Source organism: Ambystoma mexicanum, chromosome 9 (genome assembly GCF_040938575.1).
Source record: "Ambystoma mexicanum isolate Mex_15411 chromosome 9, UKY_AmexF1_1, whole genome shotgun sequence".
NCBI classification, from domain to species: domain Eukaryota; kingdom Metazoa; phylum Chordata; class Amphibia; order Caudata; family Ambystomatidae; genus Ambystoma; species Ambystoma mexicanum.
In genome coordinates this window covers 147,327,614-147,346,542 of record NC_090931.1, presented here as the reverse complement: position 1 = coordinate 147,346,542, position 18,929 = coordinate 147,327,614, and the positions used below count along the sequence as shown (strand labels likewise).

Below are 18,929 nucleotides of genomic sequence, written 5' to 3'. Positions count from 1 at the left end.
GACTTTTTAGATAGTGGTACTGTTGTCCGAACATGTCCACGGACATCAAAAAAGTTTGCAGACATCACATTCAGTAGAGGTGGTTCAGTATGTTCCATATTACATGTACATAAAGTCAAAGTTACTATTGTTAAGCTTTGCTACTAAAAACCTATGAAATTCAGTGAAAAAACTTTCTTAAAGGGACGTTATGGTTCCAAGTAAAACCGAAAAACCCTTGAAATTCGCCAGTTATGGTAAGCTAAGCAACCATAACTCGCGCCACTACCGTGCACTGCTAATACTAACACCCAGGACATCAAAGATGACCCGTGTGTCTCTCTCCCCTCCCCCCACCCCCGCTCATGCCCCGTGTGTCACTCCCCTCCACCGCTCATGCCCCGTGTGTCTCTCCCCTCCCGCCAATCCCCCGCTCATGCCCCGTGTGTCTCTCCCCTCCCGCCCACCCCCCGCTCATGCCCCGTATGTCTCTCCCCTCCCGCCTACCCCCCGCTCATGCCCCGTGTGTTTCTCCCCTCCCGCCCACCCCTGCTCATGTCCCGTGCGTCTCTCCCCTCCCGCCCACCCCCCGCTCATGCCCCGTGTGTCTCTCTCTCCCTCCCGCCCACCCCCCGCTCATGCCCCGTGTTTCTCTCCCTCCCACCCACCCCCCGCTCATGCCCCATGTGTCTCTCTCCCTCCCGCCCACCCCCCGCTCATGCCCCGTGTGTCTACCCCTCCCGCCCACCCCCCGCTCATGCCCCGTGTGCCTACACATCCCGTCCATCCCCCGCTCATGCCCCGTGTGTCTACCCCTCCCGCCCACCCCCACTCATGCCCTGTGTGTCTACCCCTCCCGCCCACCCCCCACTCATGCCCCGTGTGTCTACCCTGCACTCATGCCCTGTGTGTCTACCCCTCCCGTCCACCCCCCGCTCATGCCCCGTGTGTCTACCCCTCCCGTGCCCACCCCCTGCTCATGCCCCTCCCTCCCACCCCCGCTCATGCCCTTCCCTCCCACCCCCCGCTCATGCCCACCCCTCCCGCCCACCCCCCGCTCATGCCCCATGTGTCTAGCCCAAGCACCCACCCTCCGCTCATGCCCACCCCTAACGCCCACCCCCCGCTCATGCCCACCCCTCCCGCCCACACCCCGCTCATGCCCCGTGTGTCTACACCTCCAGCTCATGCCCACCCCTCCTGCCTACCCCCCGCTCATCCCTCTCGCCCATCCCCCGCTAATGCCCAACCCTCCCGCCCACCCCCCGCTCATGCCCCGTGTGTCTCGACAGCTCATGCCCTGTGTGTCTCTCTCAACCCGCCAACCGACCGCGCAAGCCCCGTGTGTCTCTCCCTCCCGCCCACCCTCCGCTCTTGTCCCGTGTGTCTCTCCCTCCCGCCCACCCCCCGCTCATGCCCCGTGTGTCTCCCCCTCCCGCCCACCCCCGCTCATGCCCCGTGTGTCTACCCCTCCTGCCCACCCCCCGCTCATGCCCCGTGTGTCTAACCCTCCCGCCTACCCCCGCTCATGCCCTGTGTGTCTACCCCTCCTGCCCACCCCCTGCTCATGCCCCGCTCATGCCCCGTGTGTCTACCCCTCCCGCCCACCCCCCGCTCATGCCCCTGCCCCGTGTGTCTCCCCCTCCCGCCCACCCCCCGCTCATGCCCTGTGTGTCTCCCCCTCCCGCCCACCCCCTGCTCATGCCCCGTGTGTCTCTCCCTCCGGCCCACCCCCCGCTCATGCCCCGTGTGTCTCTCCCCCCCACCCACCCCCTGCTCATGCCCCGTGTGTCACTTACTCCCGCCCACCCCCGCTCATGCCCCGTGTGTCTCTTCCTCCCGTCCACCCCCCGCTCATGCCCTGTGTGTCTCTCCCTCCCGCCCACCCCCCGCTCATTACCCGTGTGTCTCTCCCGCCCACCCCCGCTCATGCCCTGTGTGTCCGCCCACCCCCCGCTCATGCCTCGTGTGTCTCTCCCCTCCCTCCCACCCCCGCTCATGCCCCGTGTGTCTCTCCCCTCCCGCCCACCCCCCGCTCATGCCCCGTGTGTCTCTCCCCTCCCACCCACCCCCCGCTCATGCCCCATGTGTCTCTCCCTCCCGCCCACCCCCCGCTCATGCCCCATGTGTCTCTCCCTCCCGCCATCCTCCGCTCATGCCCCGTGTGTCTTTCCCTCCCCCCACCCCCCCGCTCATGCCCCGTGTGTCTCTCCCCTCCCCCCCACCCCTGCTCATGCCCAACTCCCACCCACCCCCCGCTCATGCCCCGTGTGTCTACCCCACCCGCCCAGCCCCCGCTCATGCCCCGTGTGTCTACCCCTCCCGCTCACCCCCCGCCCATGCCCTGTGTGTCTACCCCTCCCGCCCACCCCTGCTCATGCCCCATGTCTGTCTCCTGTTCCCCCTACCCCCCGCTCATGCCCCGTGTATGTCTCTGTTGTTCCCTCCACCCCCGCTCATGCCCCGTGTCTGTCTCCTGTTCACCCCACCCCCCGCTCATGACTCGTGTCACTCTGTTGTTCGCCCCACCCCCGGCTCATGCCCCGTGTCTCTCTCCTGTTGCCCCCCCTGCTCATGCCCCATGTCTGTTTCCTGTTCCCCCCACCCGCTCATGCCCCGTGTCCCTCTCCTGTTGCCCCCCCTGCTCATGCCCCGTGTCTGTCTCCTGTTCCCCCCAGCCGCTCATGCCCCATCGGTACACCCCGTTTCGGCATCGCTGGTTCGGCGACGGGATGTTTTGGCGCGCCGCACACCAGTGCACATCGCCTGATGTTTAGGGAAACGTTCAGTGCAGTGCACTGAAAATACGAGTTTCAACTTCACCCCACACTATTTTAAAATGAAACTGTTCTAGAGCGGTTTCATTTTAAAATAGTGTGGGATGAAGTTGAAACTCGCACTTTCAGTGCACTGCATTGAACGTTTCCCTAAACAGCAGGCGATGTGCACTGGGGTGCGGCGCACAGAGCAGAATTGATCTGCCGGGCTCACGAGGGTGGGGGCTGTGCTGCTCGGAGCACACTGCTCCGAGCAGCATGGCCCCCACCTTTGGGGGCCCGGCTGTGTACTCTGCGTGGCTGTGGTGCCTGCATGAAGAACTCGCAGGACATTTATGTGCGGCCAATTCGGCGCGGGCTGTCGCGCCATGCCGCGCCAAACCGGCTTCTGCGCTGAACCGGTCGCGCCAAATTCTCCAAATAATCAGTTAGGTTATGAATTGTTTCCGCTACTACTTCTGCATTTTTTACTTACTTCACTTTCCTTTATATACCCATATTTGTATGTGTTCTTTTCTCTTTGTGTTTTGTCTATAATAATGCAAGTATGTAGTAAGTGTTTTTTTTTACCTACTTATCACATGTTTCACAGTACGCAAAACGCTAATAAGAAAACAGTTATCATTTCACTATTCAAAATGGCAAGCTTATAAATATTGCACCTCCATCATGTATGCTGCACACAATGCCTATGTTTCTACATGAGTACCTTAGTATACTGGATGGAACTTCATAATAGAATGCTATTTATATCAATGCATTGCTTAATGCACTAATTAGCACTTGATATTTATTCCAATGATCCTTGACACTTTTTTTATTAACATTACAATAACAATCCCTTGTACAGACTTTTCATGAAAGGTAAATGCACATTTGATGTCATCAGTGATGTCCCACACTTGCAAAAAGGACAATTCCTTTCTTTTGTGACACTGTTTGAACTGGCCCCAAGGATGAGGTTTTCGATAAAAATGTGATGCAGCTTGTACATTTTAAAAGAATATTTATTCAGAAACACGGGTCCAAAGTGAAGTAACTCAGCAAGCTGGCCCTTATGGTCCCCAGCTGCAAATAACTATGCAGGCCTTTTGTGACACTGTTTGAACAGCACCCAAGTATAAGGTGCTTGATAAAATGTAATACAGATTGTACATTTTAAAAGATTATTTATCTAGCAACACTGGTAAAACTACTAGCCACAGCGTCAGGGCCAGTCTGGGGCATAAAAATGTCCAAGGCACCAACGGAAAAAGCGGCCCACAGTTGCAAAATGGGAAGTCATTCCTTTTGTGACTCTGTTTGAACAGCACCCAGGGATAAGGTCCTTGAATAAAATGTGATGCGTGGACTATGTTTATTCAGCAACATGGGTCCAAAACTTTTAGCCTCATAGTGAAGTAACTCAGCAAGCTGGCCCCCAGGGTTCCCAGATGTAAATGGGTATTCATGCCTTTTGTGACACTGCTTCAACAGGATCCAAGGAGGAGGTTTTTGATAAAATGTGACGCAAATTGTACATTTAAAGATTATTTATCCAGCAACAGTGATCAAAAACTATTAGCCTCATAGTGAGGTAACCCATCAAACTGGACTACATTGAACAGCGAATAAGGGATCCATCATTGCATGTTGTGTTTTTGGTGAGGCCCTGCGTCTGTTGCCCCTGGTATTGATCATTGGCAGTCTGTGGGGTCAGAGGTTTATTATTGTTTCAATTTTTCTAGCCGAGGAATATGCTACATGGACAGCACGTCTGGAGGCCGTCTGTCCAAATTCCAAAACCCGTACAGCAATCTTGAACGAAAATGGAATTAATGTTGAGACTTTTGGTGTGTATTTTTAATAGTTATTAATTTAATAACCGTATTAATCTTTAATAATAATTATTAATTAGTTAATATATGTTGTTAATATCTGATATACATTTTTAATAATTTAATATGTGTTATACATATTTGGTATTCATATTTGGTATTAATAGTTGGTATTAATGTTTTATAATTTAGTATTTTCTATTAATATTTGTTATTACTATTTGGTATAGATGTTTAATAATGTAATAGTTATTAATATTTCCTATTTATATTTGGCATTCGTTTTAATAATTGAATATTGGTAAATAATATGTGTTATTAATAAATATTTGGTATATCTTTTTAATTAATATTTGTAATTAGATTTAGATATTTTTATTTTTATAATTTTTTGTCAAAAATATTGATTTTTTTCCTTTTGCAATAATGTATGCTGTTTTTTTTGCGGTGACGGATGTCTATAATTATGCCAAGACCAATGACGCTGATACTCAACAGATTGATGCTGGGCCTTCTGAGACTGGGAGAGAGGCATCTGTCATTGTAGCCGGTAATGGCGTGTGTCACCCTATATGTGCTAGTTAAAAGTTGACCCTGTAAAACCTGCATGTTGGTTTTTTGGTACAGGTTGTTTTCCAAGACTTGCGTCTTTTGTGTAAAATATGATTATGCATTTTAAAGCAGATGCAGACCGTGGTGATTCTTGGTGTAGAGTATGTTGGTAACGTTTTCTTTGATTTTATTTCAGATTCACACTCTGGAGGATCAACGCCATAGGCTACCCCATCAGATTCACACTCTGGAGGATCAACGCCATCGGCTATTCCATCGTTAAAGCGGAAACAACATGCGGGGAGACACATTGTAAATTTGTATGACTACTAATGAACAAATCCTTTTTCCACAGCGATGATCGTTAATATTTCAATGTGGTTCTTTAAAGCCCTATATCGGTCTGCTAATTTCTTTATAGAGTATTGTTTGGGCTATTTTTTTCTCAACTATGCCCTTTATTATTTTTATGGGATTTTGTAACCCCCTAGTCTTACCCTAGCATTTCATTGTAAAGTATTGCTTAGACTATTTTTCTTTCTGTAATACCACATTATAACTGCTTATTCTTTTGTTTTATTTTAGGGTCCTGTGTTGCGGCGGAGGAAGAATTTCTAGTGCAAACAACCTCTGTGAACCCACCTTTGCACACCCCGCCGTCTGCAGGTCAGCCGCATACACTACCATTGTACACCCCTAACAGCACTGGTTATATGGAATCCAGGGTTATACATACTGTTTTAAATAAAAGACGTAGATTATCGCTTAACAAGGGGCGGGGGTCTCACAAGCTTGTAAATATTCTAGTTACCTCTAACCAGCAATCTGTTACTGTTCCCAACAAACATATACCCCAGCCTGTTGAACCGTGCATGCCTGTGCATACCACACCAGTTGTAGACCCTGTGAATGTTAGACCTACCCAGGAGGCACAGCTCAGGGGTGACATTATAAATGGCCCGAGCTCCGAGTAGGGAGCGCCAAAACCCTTTTAGCCGGGGTCTCGGGTAGCCCCCGTCCGTGGTCCCCCAGTTGTGGAGAGATCATCCCACCCCATGCATTCTCACCAACGATCCCCAACCATGAGCTAGATGTTACTAATTCTGAAGATATAGAACGTCTGAGGGTTCACCCGAGCACCAGTGTCGTAGATTCTGAGCCTGTTATAATAATCACTGATTCACCCATAAAAGAGACAGTCATAGTTATTTCAGACTCCCCCTTGAAAATAGAGTCTCAAGATTTTGTATAAGCCTCTATTATCTGTGGATCAGGCTAGATCCCAAAACCCCTTGACCTGTCCCACCGTGGTCCCAACGGTGTAAACAAACAGCACTGTAAAACCGTCATTTATTGCCCAGCGCATAATATACAGACCTTAAAGTCCCCAAAGTCTAAGAATCTTTATACATCGAACGGCTTTGTAAATACTCTAGATTCTAAAAGGGCTAGTGTTGTTAAGCAATTATGCCGGCCATCAGGTTTAAAAAACTGAGAAAGGAAAAACATTTATAAGGGACACGCAACAACTCTAGATTATGATGCTGGGCTTGTAGATTGAGGCACAGTCTTGGTAATATATCTTTAGCAGCTATGCGTAAGCGTGTGTCTAAGGCCAAACATGTCTTTTCACTAAGGAATCTAAAAACGGGGTGAACACCCCATCTAAAAAAATTATGAAAAATAAAAGACCCCTAACTCTTAAAAACAAACTAAAAAAAGAAAGTGGTTGTTAAAAAATCTTATACATTCCAGGCCAGATTTTACAGACCACACAGCATCTTTATGATCAGGGGTACACCCTGGGCTGTGTACAGACAATGCCTATTTAAGCGCAGAGGCTAAAACACCAATGCTAGTGTTGAAAGATACAATCGAACCCTCAAACCCTGTTAAAAAATGACACATACCTGTAAAAGATTTACTGGCACAATGTTTTAAATGGTTTCGAACCTGCAGGCAGCAGAAAATGTTTTTGAAACGCTTGAGAAAAGCAAAAATAATCATCATGCAGTGTGCGCAGAAAGATTTAGTCACAACCCCAAAACATACCACCGCCGCCCGAAATAGACACGTGTTTTTACAGAGTGTGGGAACATACTAGAGAGATCTACCAAAGTTTAGAAGTGTTGAATACTATGAAGTGTTCGGCTTTGTAAATTTAGATCAATTAAGATATACCAGACAAGAGTTATTAATGATAACCGAGTCGGTTGAAAGGCTTGTCTCACAGATCATTGAAATGGTCAGGCCTAATGATTTTGTCCAGAAGCGTTTAGACAGTATGGTTTTAAACAGGCCTCTTTTCACCAGGGGTTCATTTCATCAGACCTTTGATGTTTTGAAGTTTCTAGAAAACATAGAAAAACTTCTACAAAGTAAGTCAGAACTCGCCGTAAAAGAACTGTTGAGATTATTGTCTGTGGTTGTCTGGTGTTGAGAGGGCGTTGAGAGGGCGGTATGTACAGACCCCTGAAGAAAACACTTTACAGCATGGTTGTGGCTAAGAAGAAACAATGGCTCTTGGATTTTAACTATGGGTCCTTGAACATATGTATGGCTGCAAGCATTATAGGTCTGCTTGAGGCTAGAATGGTTACGGACGGCTACATCCAGGCAAAATCTATGGAGATTCACAACGTTCTGGTTATACCCCCGGATATTATGGTTGGTTTTAACAAATTGCATTTATTTGAAGACTACCTCGGAGTCCCTATCAAAATTCTGTATGAGGACAGGCTTTGAAAATACTTCCCGGCAGATGACAGTGTTAATAAGAACATATACATATTTTACACATAATCAACACTATTTTCGGATTTTAAATCTTCAGGGCTTCCTAGGGGCTCAAAATGTATGCCCTCATTATTGTCACATATACAGCAATAAGGTGGCTCACAGGTGCCACTTACACTGCAACATGTGTCAGGGAGACGGGTGCGTGGTGATCAGTGAATCAGTCTTCAAATGTTCCAAGTGTAAACCATTTGCCAGGTCCGAAGAATGTCTTCAACAACACATTGAAAAAGCATCTCAAGGTATAGCCGAATGTCATCTTAAAGCAGACTGCAGGTCCTGCTTCTGTTTTATAAAGGTCAAACATAATTGTAAGTAGAGGATCTGTCCCTGATGTGATGTGGAACTTGTCTCACGCCACCAAAAGAAGTAGCCAAGACCGAGAAATACATAGGGCCTCATTACAAGTCAGCCGGTTTGGAAACAACAGCATCGGTAAATCCGCCGCCATCGTTGTTTCCGGACCGGCTGATTCCGAGTCCTGCAGACGGGAGTCATATACGGAACCAGTGTTCCATGGTCCCCATCCCCATGGAGTCGTATTGGGGATCGGTGAGAACGCATGGGGTGAGGTGATCTCGCCACAACTGGAGGACCACGGACGGGGGCTACCCGAGACTCCGACAATCACAGAGGTGGAATGGTATTACGGGTCTGGCGGCAGCCTGCCAGTTTTTCCGGCATGGCTACCGCCGGACTCGTAATGAGGCCCAGAGTCTTTGACATGGAGTGTATGCAGGAGACAGGTATACACATCCCCAAATATATATGTATATATATATATGCCAAACATCTCACTAGTGACGACAATTGGGAATTCGATGGTCCTAACTGCGTCAGCTGATTTATCACGACATTGTTGGCTAAGAAATTCCAGGGGTATAGCTTTTTGGCTCACAACAGTCAGGGATACGATGGTTTCCTCATAATACAGCAATTGATTAAAGAGAGAGTCGCTGTCAAGCTGATAACTCAGGGTGCAAAGCTGAAGCTCCTCGAGGTACCAGACCTTAAAATTCGCTTTATCAACAGTTTGAATTTTCTACCCATGAAGTTAAACAAACTGCCTAAGGCTTTTGGTTTCCCGGAGTCCAAAGATTATTTCCCACATTTCTTTAACACAGTACAGAATCAGAATTATTTGGGCCCCATCCCCCCTGCTGAGTGTTATGGTTCAGAATTCATAATTTAGTATGATAAGGAGGCATTTCTTAAATGGTATACCGAGGCCAGAACACAGTTTTTTGATTTTAAGAGAGAGCTAAAAACCTATTGCTGTGAAGATGTAAATATTTTGAGAACCACTTGTAACAGTTTGAGACGGAATCATCGACCTGACCCGAAAGGTGCACGTTCTGGAGGACGCTGACAACCCTGAGATGATGATAAAATGTGTTACCTATGTAGATCCCTTTACATTTATCACACTGGGTAGCATGTGTATGGATATATAAAAACAGCTTTTTCTAAAGTCTGAAACAATAGCCCTCATACCCCCAGACATGTACCACAGGAAACAAAGACGCTTCTCTACACCCTCCATCCAGTGGTTAAGGTTTATGTCTGAGCAGGTCAAGAGTCCTATAGAGCATGCCCTGTGGGGAGGTGAGAAAAAGATTGGCCCCTATTTTCTAGATGGCTATGCTTCTTTAAATGGGGAACAACAGGCCTATGCGTTTAATAGGTGTTTTTTTCACGGGTGCCCACAATGCTATAAGAAAGATGATTATAACACCTTGACGGCATGTACTTATGATCACCTATATCGAAGAACCCTTTTAAAAACGAATTTTCTTGAGACCCGGGGTCTGCGCATTATTACGCTTAGGGAGCATGAATGGTTAGAAATTGTGAAATACAATGCTGAATTAAAGATTTTCCTTAAACAGAAGAATTTACCAGAACCCCTAGACACTCTTTTTGGAGGTAGGACTAATGCCATCAAGCTCTATCACGAAACAGCCCCTGGTGAGAAGATACACTACTACGATCTTACCAGCCCCTATCGATTTGTCCACTATTCAAAACTCTACCCTTTAGGGCATCCCCGTATCATCTATGAAAATGATGGAGATATTAAGAAATATTTTGGCCTGATCAAATGCCATGTGTAACCACCTAAGAAACTTTATTTCCCAGTGCTCCCTCTGAGGATTTCTGGTAAACTCATGTTGCTTTTATGTGTGGCATGTGCAGAGTCAAAATTGACTGCAAAAAGCACAACCATCGATGAGGAACACTCCATTACGGGTACCTGGTGTACCCAAAAGTTCGAAGTGCAGATAGGGTACCGTCTGGGCAAGATTAAGGATATATGGCATTTTGATAACATCATGGTAGCGCTCTTCTTTGAGTACATTCGTAGGTTCCTGCAAATTAAACAAGAATCTTCAGGATACCCCAAGGGTTGCGACGACCCTGCTTCTCTCCAGAAGTACATAGATGAGTAATACAAGTATCAGGGTATCCGTTTAAGACCAGAATTCATTGAGAATAACCCATCCAGACGTCAACTAGCAAAGTTATGTTTAAATTAATTATGGGGGAAGTTTGCTCAGAGAACAAATTTACCAACCACAACCATTATAACCGATCCTGATGCACTGACAGCCTATCTTTTTGACCTGGGTAATGACATTTCAAGCCTGCAGTTCATAGATGAGGAAACGGTGTGCCTCTGCTCGAGGTATGCTGAGGAGTACCCAGTGGGTTCCAACAATATAAATATATTTATTGCATGTTTCATAACCGCTCATGCCGTTTGGAACTGTATACACTCATGGACACTCTCCAAGAGCAGTGTTTGTACCACAACACTGATTCTGTCATTTTTGTTAGTGCCCTTGCAGAGGAGAATCCCCCACTGGGTGAATATCTGGGTAATCTAACAAGCAAATTAGTGCCGGGTGAGCACATTATATAGTTTGTTTCTGTAGGGCCCAAAACCAATTTGTATCGGACATCCACAGGTGCGATCTTCATGAAAGTAAAAAGCATCACTTTGAACATCAGCAACAGCATGAAAATCAATTTTGACAGTCTGAAAGAGTTAGTACAGCAGTACACTTAAAAAAACACTACCAAGACTATTGTGGTGCAGCAGCCGTCCATAGTGTGTGAGAAAAAGTGCTGTGAAATTCGGACACAGACACTGCAGAAGACTTTGATGGTAATGTTTTATAAACGGGTGCTCAGAAACAACTACAAGACATTACCCTATGGCTACTGAAAAGGAAGCATCGCGTAATATGGACACCGGATTTCAACACCCTTTTTAATGCGTGTTAGCGGGTCCTTCCAGCTGCAGTAAAAGCGATTTTATTAAACAGCTCCTAGAAAATGCCCACACAGTAATGTCTGCCACAACTAATAATGTCATTTGGTGTTACGCTTGCTGGCAACCCATGTAAAATGAGCTATCCACTAAAATACCACACCTGAAGTTTGTGCAGGGCTTACCAGATTCTCTGAATGACGACCATTTGCTACCACCAAACCTTGTTAATATGATTATCGTGATGATCTCATGATGGAGGGTGGGCATAGCTCCGAATTGGAAAAAGCTTTTATACAGTATTGGCATCAACATAACCTTAGTATCTGCTACATTGTTCAGAATTTATTCTACAAGGGCAAACGGTCAGTAACACTAAATGCCAGCTATATCGTTCTATTTAAGAACCTGTTACGCTCACCTGGACCCCACAGGGTTGTCGATGAGACCCAGACAGCTGCGGTCTCCTTCAACGTGATGCGTAGTGCAGAGATGACTGTCTGGACTGGCCCGCCTAGTCTTGTCTGCTGGACCCGAAGAAGTATTTTCCTGCAAGTGGAGACAGGGATTAACCACCTGTGGGTTTTAGTGATGGCCTCCCAACTGTTCTCGCTCTCCCCCACTAATCACCTCTGATATCCCCTTAGTAACCTCACCTTATGTTTGTAAAAGATGAGCTCTCCATCCTGCATGTCTTGCAGGGGCGCGTAGATACCAGTTACTTCACTGGTTTGAAGGCGTTGCGAGAGTTCCGGTAAGTATTGACTCTGAAGTCCCTGGCGGGATTGGTAAGTATCAAGTTCAAAGAGTTCAATGTGCCCGATGTTCACTCTTGTCCCCTTCCTTCCTTAAGTTGCAACTGAGTTCGTGAGAAGAAGGTCTCGTAGCTGCTGCTGGCGTTCAGGTAAGAGTCTGTGTTACCCAACGCTGTCCGGTAACTATTGCATGCGTTAACGTGTTGTTTTTCTCCCTCTTTACAGATGCGGCATATGAAAATGTGGAGAGTTATGGAATAATACCGCCGGTGGTAAGTCTATGGTGGTAAGAGGTTGTATTTGTTGATTCCCTTGGCTCACCTTGTTTTTTCTTGTGTCCCCTAGGTGCCGGATTACGGCGAAGAAATGATGGAGACAGTGCCCGATTGAAAGATGTTGTGAGAACTGGTGAGTATGGCGCCGTGCTGGAGCTGGCGAAGCGACGCGTGCAGGACTGATGTACTTTCCAGGTCCGGAGATGAAATGGTTCCGGAATTAGGTGAGGAATTTGAAATAAGTTCGTTTTCTAACCTTGTCCTTTTCTTCTTCTTTATTCTAGGAGCTCCGGATCGAGGCGGGCGTGGCAGAAGAATGGATGCTGGCTGCAGGCGCGCGGGCGTGGTAGAAGACTGGATGCTGGCTGCAGGCATGGTGAGCGTCATGCTGCTGGATGCAGAATAACGCAAAGCATGTGCTGCTGTTCGGGTGCGGTTTAAATAGCCTCCAAAGTAGTTCCAGGTAAGAAGTTCCCTAGAGCCACGGCCGAGTAAAAAATAGTGCCTGTAACAAAATAGTCCCATCCAGGCCTCATGTAGGCTTGGACTCTTTTGCAGCATGGTCTGCATCAGGTAAGTAAAGTCTATGAGCCTGGTGCCTATGGCGCCAGGACTGATTTCTATGATGAGCCTGGCGCCTAAGGCGCCAGGACTGAACCCAGACTTCCTCTAGCTGGGGCTGCTGAGGTTTAAACAAATGTCTGGATGCCTGCTCCCGGAGCTGAGGGCCTTGGTCCTGATGCCCGGGGGTAGGCATCATGACAGAACCACAGAGATAAACAACAACTCTGTTTTAGCGAGACAGATGTATCCGGGTAACAAACGGTTTTTCATGGAGGCCTTTGAAGACGCTACCCGGAAACCTTATGGTTGCTTATGGTGGATTTAAAAACAAACACCTTAAATGACTACAGACTGCGCACAGGTCTTTTCTATCCTGATTTACCTGCTGTTTATATACAAAATGCCTCTAGAAAAACCTGATGAGGAGAAAAGCTTCTGTCATTAGTAACCGAGACTGACCATCATGACGGCACGTATACGTAGGAACTATGCTCTCCAGAAAATGCTAGTAACGGTACCACCACAGCAACTCAAGGCCATTCTGTGCTCAGCTTCTGATGATTTAGTATCGGCTAACGCTGAGATTGCCTTCAATACAGTAAGGGGGAACATTCCACTATCCAGCCACCAGTTAGGAGCCTTAAAAAAGAAAAAGCACATCCTCAAGAAACTGGTTAACAAGAGGGCCTCCCTAAAAGCTAAAAGAAAACTTTTAAAGCAGTCCGGCAGTTTCATAGGCTCACTACTAGGCCTTGAAGTGCCTCTGACTTCTAGGGGCCGGTTAATGGAGCACAGTCAGAAGATGTATCTAGTTGACAAACATCAGATGGATGGACTAAGCACCCAAATATGTGAAGAACCTGATATTCGAAAATCAGCCAGCCAGCGGTTCGATTCTGAAGAGGATCTGCGTTATCATGATTTAACAGACTACCACAAGGTTACCCTCTATTCATCTTTTCTCCAAAAATACTTAACACACTTTAGACAAACCGAAAATGAGTAGAATAAACTAAGATTGTACATACCCCCTGAAGAGCCCACAAGTCTCGGCAACACAAACCCCGGACCCCTCGTTTCTGATCGCCTGGTGGCAGAAATCCTGAACACCATTAATCCCCGCTATTGTAAAACTGTTGTTGAACAAGAGGACCGGTGACAAGGGGGTGGTACCCTGGAATGAAAAGGGGGAGTTTGTATATAAAGGGGGAGTGTCAAAGGTGCAAATGTCCCTGATTTAGTTTACAGCATTACCAATCCTCAGGCCTTTGGAAGACACAAAAGACCTCGAGGATGGGATCTGGTCATGAAATCCGCTGCGGATTTAAACATCCCTGCTACTTTAGTGGGAAATATGGCTCATCGGGAACTGCTCGAGACATTGAAAGACTCTGATGTTAAACCCCCGTCAGATGATGTTGATTACCTAGATATTGCCTTAAAGAAAAGAAAAAAGAAAAAGAAACCCTAGCGCTCGGCCTGGTTTAGTATGTAACGGTGTGTGTTTTTTTTAATTTTAAGTATCATGTTTAACCATTGTAATATGTATATATGTATATGGGCTTATGTAAATGTTTTTTATAAGTATAACCCACCAGGATGATTGAACAAACGCTCTGCTTGTAAGAAAAATATGTGGTTATGTAAATGTTTTATGAGTATAACCCTCCAATCGTATTAAACAATTAATGTAAATATTTTTATATGTATACCCCCTTCAAGCTGTATAAACAAAGGCTCTGTTTGTCTTAAAATACACTGATTTTTTATACCAATCAAGCCTTTTGCATCTAATCCTTTCATTCATGTCTAGCACAGCATTTTGTTTTTTAAAATATTAATTAAACATTACAAGTAAGAAGGAGACAATTGTTTAAAATCACAATATGTTTTTTTATTAGACATGTACACATCTCTACTGTTTAGTAACAAGAATACATTTCTGAAAAAAGCTAACTACATTTACAGGGGGTCTGTGATATTTTCTCTTGTTCACAAAATCAGCCATCATCCGATCATTTTGTCTGAGATCAAGAGAATAGGTTTGCATAACGCCCCGCAACGACTGCTTCTCAGACATTTTAGATACAAAGTAACAAGCGTGTTGCTCGCATGTCACGGGTTCAGAATGCTGCACCTGAGCTATAATGTAATACGGGTGCTATATGTTTAACATAGTCCAATAGAGCGGCGCCATGTATAGGGTAGCTTGGAAAGTACCCCAGACTATCAAAAACAGTTATTGCACCATTGTCTATAAACATAGCTATCCAATGTGTGCCTTCTTGATGCTGGGGGTCTGTGCTCACCACAAGGCTGAAGGTCCACTCACCAGATATATCCCTTGGAATGTTATCACATGAATACATGCCCTGGAATGTTTTCATAGCATGTTTGTCTTTGCACAGGAAATGCATGATCTGGTAGGTATCCATTACATATCGTACAACACCTGAGGCTGATTGTTGAGTTCTATGACCGAGTCAAATAGAGCCATAATAATAAGATTCACAGTGTTTGGTAAAGTTGCAGCAAATTGGACCTCGATGCGTAAATTACCATTCCTAATCAGAATATAATGGCCTGATGATGTATTATCGGGTCTCACATCAAAGCCAACAGGGTGTAACCACCGTTGTAGTCGTCACAAGGTATCAAAAAGCCTTTATCATGCATGTGCTTGTCGCTGATGCAAACTAGCCCCAGATACTCCCTAATCCTATTTTTGTGTTGAAAACTGTGCCTGTAGGCCTTGACAGGTATGACGAACACGTCCTTAAAAAGAGCAGTGTAGTTAATGTTGTAATGTATAAAATTAAAAAGCAGTCTAATCCACAAAACCAACAATGATTATTTTAGGTAATTGTCACAGGAATAAGTTATCCTGACTGGCGACCAGACTGCCCGCTGGTACACTGAAGATTTTCAAGGATGTCCTCCCCACAGGGTATTTCAAGTTTGATACTTGTAGAGCATCAGCATGAGTGAGTCTGACCGTAGGTGACACAATGACCCTTTTAATGAATAAACTCGCTGATACTATTACCAGCTTGTAGGCTTCTGCATCATCACTGTTAAGATAGAAGGCGTCTTTATTTCGAGAGAGTTTAATTTTCAGATCAACACCACTCACCATAAGTTTCTCCTGGAAAAATAGATCTGTGTGTAGACGCCCTAGTAAATCAAAATTTCTGCTACCTGTCTCATACAATGCCCTCTTTATAAAGCCCTTGTTTCCATCTAGAGCATAATCCTCCATATGCCCCGCCGTGTCCTTATAAAAAAGCCCCCCAGTGAGCTGTGTGTCCAAAGTGTCATTGCTGTAGTTCACAATGCTTTCTATGTACGCTCTATAGGCGTACTTATTGTCACTCTGCGTAATCAGGTGATCGCCTAGAGTAATGTCCACCTGGTTGAAAAGGGTGGCTATGGGATATGCAATCGTGGTGACCTTAGCGGTAGCTCCGATATCTGTTCCATCCTCTTTTGTTATTCTACATGATAGATAGAGTAAGGTGTCATTCAGATCCAGGTACGTCTCTGTTGAGCCGGATATGTAAAACTCTATGGGCGCTAAAGGAGATACTGCCGCTAGGAGCACAACTTCCATGAAAAAACTGTTTTTGATGTTTGCCTGTGTTGGGGGGATGACAAACAGGTCTAGTCCAGATTTCACACATTCCCCCAAGGCGCAATGGATAATACATTCCCCCAGGGCACAATGTATAATATTGATGCTGGGTCTGTTTTTATTTTGCTTGCCCCGTCTGTTCTTTGTCGTGCATTTTCTCTTCTGAGCAGCTCTAGTTGTTGGTCTTCATTCTTTATGTGGCTTCGGAGGCCCCCGTCTGTGCAAAGCTCTCCTTTTTCTTTTTGCTGGGCTTTTACCCACATAAACTAGGCAAAACCCTCTTGTACTGGTTGGTTGAAACGATTTGCGATGGAGGTTGTTGCAGTACACACCACAACCTTAGCAATATTTGTAGCAGCGATTTTCATATGCGGCTTGGCTAAGTCAAACCCTTTTTGCAGGAAGGGCATGGCCCTCCGAAAAATACTTCTGAAAATACTTCCTAGACCCTCACCATTCATAACCTGCGCTCTGTGAAAATAGGGCTGAAGTCCATATCAAGCCTGCCGGCGAAATTAATGCCTATAAACGTGCGGCTCCCCATAATTATTCATGATTACCATGTTCTAGCAATCTTTCTCCAGTCTAGGGCACACGTGTAGTTTCACTAGGACCTTTCTGTATTTAAATGAGACCAGTTCACCTCAATCGTCCCTAATCTGTATATTGATGGTGTCAAAATGACACTTAGAAACAGGGATATAATCAGGCTTAATGTATTGTATATTAACAATACCGTTATTTTTACCCTTGACTTGGGTGGTTCTCATCCGGGGGCATATGAGTCACTAACCCTTTGTTGTTCTACTATATTGTTGTAGCTCATGAGAATGTAAAATCCACCATCAATATCAACACGTGTTCTGTCTATATTTTTATTTTATTTTTTTACATGTTGAACGTTACCCAACACCATAGCAAGTTTCCGGCTACATATAAACTCCACGGTAAGATCAGGCGATCTTACAAATACTTTCCGGCGTGAGTTATTCAGAAACAGGTGTATATCTGCATAGCGCTCAAAGCTTGCGATCGATTTGTTGATAGTATCTAGCAGCGCTTGTATTGTGGGATAAAAGCCGTGAGGAATCCCCACGTGTAACAATTCAGCACGATCTCCACATTTGATGGTATACCAGGATTTTATTTAATCCAAGTTGTCCCACGTATGGGGTACTGAATCTCCATCAGCCCCGCTTCCCACAGACCTTGTAAATTAACTGCCTTAACCAGTTTAACAAAATAATTCGATATTTCATTGTTGGGGAATGTATCTAAAGAAGAGTTACTGGGTAAGGTGATATAAAAGCCGCTGTTTTCCATCTTCTTCTCAAGGAGCTCCTCTGCTTTTTAGATCCTCTAGAGATGCCGCATTGACCCAACTGTTTAATTTCTCAGGCCACGCCATTCATTTTACCAATTCTGTTCTTAGGCCCCTTACCTTTACTCTGAATAATTTTCTCAACCCTTTAAAGACCCAGTGGATCGTCTGCCACTTTTTGGAACTCTATGGTATAGAAATTACCGCTTACAACTTCACCAGCATAATCAGTCAGCTGGTATATGTACACCCCCTCTTTCACTGATGCTTTTGCCACTATGAAAATTTCATTGGTAAAGGATTGATGGTAACCTTTTGTAAAGACACCTTTTAACTTGATACTGGGATATGGTCCCCTACGCATAAGTTTGTTTTCTTGATCTTCTCTGATAACCTTTCAGCATACAGGTTTCTCCAAGCGTTTTATAAGTTTTCAGACGTTACAGACTTTGAAGTCATTTTAATAGACCGGTGATAGCTGTCATTATACACATCTATAAAAGACTGTAATATATCCACATAGCGTTGTGTATTATTGTAACGCTCACCTTGTTGGTCCACGGGGGTGCCTCTGGAATAGCTGGGATGCTCTCGGGAACCCTTCGCCTGTCCTGGAATCTGGATAATCGAGGGGCAACTCTAGAAGATAAGAAGGGAAGATGAGCTTCTGTTCTTTCCTTGCAACCCACCTCCCGAGTTCCCCTTGCAGTTCCCCAGAGAATGTCTCTCACCTTGTTTTTCTATAAAGGTGCACTCTCCGTCCTGCCGCACTGGGCAGGGGCACGTCGAAAGGTGGCACCGTTCCACCGAGTTTCTTCACTGGCGAGGGCCGGAGTTCAAGCCGGCTGCAACTCCTTCTTTCAGGTAAGTCTTTCAGGTGAAAGCAATGTCTTTTAGATGCAAGCAAAGTCTTTAGTTGAATTTGCAATAATGTCTTTCTCGCTTCTTGTTGCAGATGGCGAGAGCTACGGTAGAAGCCGAAGCCCAGTTCGAATAGGTGAGAAGAACGCCAAGCGGCGCTGGGACCGTCCTTGCAAGAGGCTAACCTGTGGTTTTGTTTTGTTCTGTAGGTCGCGACAACCAGGAGAAGAATGTTCCCAGGGAATCCGACGGGATGAAAGATGTCTTGAAGACATTGGCCTTCCGGGCGACCAGTGGAGCTGGTAAGGATGGTGATGATTCTTGCCT

At 45.7% G+C, this 18,929-nt stretch overlaps 1 protein-coding gene and 1 long non-coding RNA gene across 2 annotated transcripts in view; one reads left to right on the top strand and one right to left on the bottom strand.

Annotated features, from left to right (window-relative positions):
- Positions 1–5,803, top strand: part of LOC138487772 (uncharacterized) — a 238,773-nt gene extending 232,970 nt beyond the window's left edge. Inside the window, exons 2-5 of the long non-coding RNA XR_011274543.1 lie at positions 4,484–4,588; positions 5,048–5,123; positions 5,322–5,437; positions 5,711–5,803. This is a non-coding gene — a long non-coding RNA (uncharacterized lncRNA). The remainder of the gene's footprint in view (positions 1–4,483; positions 4,589–5,047; positions 5,124–5,321; positions 5,438–5,710) is intronic.
- LOC138487770 (indolethylamine N-methyltransferase-like) overlaps positions 1–18,929 on the bottom strand; it is a 450,938-nt gene that overhangs the window by 162,859 nt on the left and 269,150 nt on the right. The gene's annotated exons all lie outside the window — the stretch shown is intronic.